Genomic DNA, 3,235 nt, shown 5'->3' on the forward strand with positions numbered 1-3,235 from the left:
AGAGATGTTTCTTGGGCAGAGCCCTAGAGTGCTTGGCTCTGAACTTAGATTAAATATGACTGCTGCTGTGCAGGAAAATATGCAAATAAATGCCAACAGTATTTCTTTGACTTTATGTCAGCAAGGAAAATAGCTTAATCAAGTCTCAAATCATGACTTTCCATGCATATTCTTGCAAGTTTTTTGGATATAATATCATAAATCGTATAAGAAAAATCAGCTTGAAGGAGAAAAACCAAACATACTGGATAATGAATATCTGAATGACCGTTTACATTTCTCTCAAAATATTAGGCATGGCATAAAAGCATTCCTCTTAATGTCTCTGAAACCTTTTCTGTGAGAAAAGATCACTAGAAACAGAATTTTTTTTATTTTTACATTATGTGCCTTTGCTCCTAGCCAATGGTAACATGGAAAATAGAGATTCAAGCAATAGACAGTTGCCATGCTGTGAAAACATTAGCTCGAGAAATGTACAAATGGGCCAATATATTTTGAAGTACCAATTAATGTAGAATAACAAAAAACCAAAAACAAGTAGGGAGGATTTTATATTTACAACGCAGAGGAATTTTTAAACATTTGATACTGTGCTTTCAAAAAATATTTCTCATTGCATGTGATAGTTGCACACACTTCAGAACTAATGAAAACTCCTTGCAATTAGACATCTGAAAGATTCAAAGAGCTTGGGGAGGGAACCTGCTGGAATCTTACATTATGTATCTGGAAGAGATAGAGAGCTTGGGGAATAAACTTGACATTTATTATGTAATACTGGGATTATATTGCTTTTTAACTCTCAGGCATATTAGAGCAGCAGAAATTTCTAAAGGAATCACACAAGAATTCAGACTCAAAAAAGTGCAATCTGTCCTTTCTCTAGAGCTGGCCTTTCATTTCTTTATTCCATTTAAATCATACCTACCTGGAACACTGCTATCTGGGTGGGGCAAACTATTAACAAGTTTTTTTTTTTTTATCGTGCTTTTCCCCAAACTCAGGACTCAAACTCATTGCTACCCCTTTCTCTTTAACCAAGAGCAGGAAATGCCTGGACCCTGTACACTGCATTGGCTGGACAGAAGTAGTTGTGAAACATATTAACTATATCTGTGATAGTGGTGGTTACGTTTGCTTATAAAAATGTTGTCATACCAGGCAATTTGGCTCAGGCATAGATTCTTCTTAGCTACCCAGGCAGGCAGAGAGGATGCTCTCCTGTTTCCTCCTGCTCAGAGAGCATGGCTTATCTTGAAAACTGAGCAAGCTAAAGAACGTCTTATTTTTAAAACTGACCAAGTTAAAAACAGTGGTTAGGTAGACCTCCTTTAGACTGCTTCACTCCCACAGGGATTAAAAGGACGTGGAAAACTGTGTTTAGCAGCACCATCTGGTGGTAAGCACTTCTTGTAGTTATTCAGTCTCCTAGCTATTTTGGTGAAGCATCTTGCCTGCGTGGCGGAGGGAAGAAAATCGTGTCAGGGCAGCAGATGGAAATAATGTAGTGATGTATTACTCCTCTTAGCAGTCCATTTTCCAGGGGAAATGGGAAAGGAGACTGTAGGCATTTAAAGTGTTGTACTGAATGTCCCATGATAAAACAGAGCTTCCTTTTGCATAGAAATGTGGCTGCAGAGGGAACAGGGTGTCAAACATGTCATTTCATAGGAAAAAGCAGATATTTCAACCCACTTCTCCAACCTGATAAAGAAATCCTGGCAAAAACGGTCCACTCTTTTCAGAGAAGTAAAATAGAGTTCTTACCACACCTTAGGAGAAAAAAAAAAAAAAAAAAAAAAAAAAAAAAAAAAAAAAAAAAAAAAGCAAGCTTATCACCTCTGAATTAAACATACTTTCTATTGATTTCTAAAATGTCAGTGAGTGAGAATTAGAGGCTAGGACAAAAACCCTAAATTATCCACTTTTCTTTAAAGAAATTTTTTTTCAAGAGAAACTACTACGACGAAAGAAAAATTATAACAAGAGGCACAAATTACTGTGGGGCCACTAAATCACCATACTGATTGACAACCTTAGAGAAAGAAGAAACATAAAGTTGAACTTCAGCCATTGGGAGAATTCTCAGTGAAACAAGTGGGTTTTGGGTTTTTTTGGGTTTTTTGGGGGGGTTTTCTGTTTTTTTTTATTTTTATTTTTTTTAGTTGGCTTTCTTCTTAGTCATTTCTCAGGGTAATATATTCAGAAAAATTAATTATTCTCAAAAAGTCACAACCTACCTCAAACCTTGTTGTATTATATTTACATGCAACACATGAGGAGAGCTCTTTGCCAAACTCCAGAAAATGCAGAAGCCAGAAATGATGAAGAGAAGGCTTTATCATCTACTTCTCCAAGGGAATGAGGATCCCAGTACTCATGGGAGGGAGGCAACACTGTCCAATCAGGAAATATATATTTAGTGCCATTCATTCCTCTCTCTCCACCCCAGCTCTGCAATAATTTATGGCTTAATTGCCTTTCTTAGAAGGCAAAGATGATGATCACAAAATTACTCCTGTGATCACAGAGATGCTGGATAACTCTTCTGGATCTAGTAGATTTGGAATAAATTAATTTGGGCTGCCCAAATGTGTTTGTGATAAATGTGCTGTAACTATGTAAGCATTCTGAGGTAGGAACTCTATCTTCTCCTTGGAAGGAGAATAATGGAATTATTCTCCTGTAATAATTAAAATTAATTGTACCAAAAGGAGAGCAAAAGAAAGATTGAGCACACAGAGAGTCCAGAGTGCCAGTCTCTGTCCTAGTTAAATCTCAATTCACACCACTTTCACCTGTTGTTGCAGTATTCCAGGTAAGCAACCCTCAAGTCATCTGAAAGCCATTCTGCTTGTCCCAAACCAGCCATCAGATCCAACGTTTGGGTCCAGCTCGGATCAGTGAAGGGTTTGGTAACTTACACAATGCCAACAGCTGTGAGTCAAAACTGCTACAGATCAAAAACACCTGGCAATTTTCTCTATCAATTATCAAAAATAGAAAGAACTGAAGTAACGGATGGGCACATAATGATTAAGACAAACAAATAAACCTTTTCACAGCCAAAAATAACTGCCAGATTTTGAGCTTTATCATGGTAGATTATGAACAGTGTGATTACTACCTTTACAGAATAGTAGATATTAATTTTAGCTTGGAGCAATTTGGCTGAGATTTAAGTTTTTCCTTTTGAAAGAAAAAACTCTTAGAATTACTCTAGTTATACCAT

The 3,235-nt window shown here is 36.8% G+C and overlaps 1 long non-coding RNA gene across 1 annotated transcript; it reads right to left on the bottom strand.

The window, feature by feature from the left end:
* Nucleotides 1-317: 317 nt before the first annotated feature.
* On the bottom strand, nt 318-2,890 carry LOC136287782 (uncharacterized). Its single transcript, XR_010720326.1, has 3 exons — nt 2,802-2,890; nt 2,244-2,399; nt 318-1,775 (listed from the first exon to the last, which is right to left on the bottom strand). It is a non-coding gene; the product is annotated as an uncharacterized lncRNA (long non-coding RNA).
* Nucleotides 2,891-3,235: the final 345 nt, after the last annotated feature.

The sequence above is a fragment of the Chamaea fasciata genome, unplaced genomic scaffold (genome assembly GCF_029207755.1).
Source record: "Chamaea fasciata isolate MVZ Bird 193981 ecotype frontalis unplaced genomic scaffold, bChaFas1.0.hap1 SCAF_3, whole genome shotgun sequence".
Taxonomy (NCBI): Eukaryota; Metazoa; Chordata; class Aves; order Passeriformes; family Sylviidae; genus Chamaea; species Chamaea fasciata.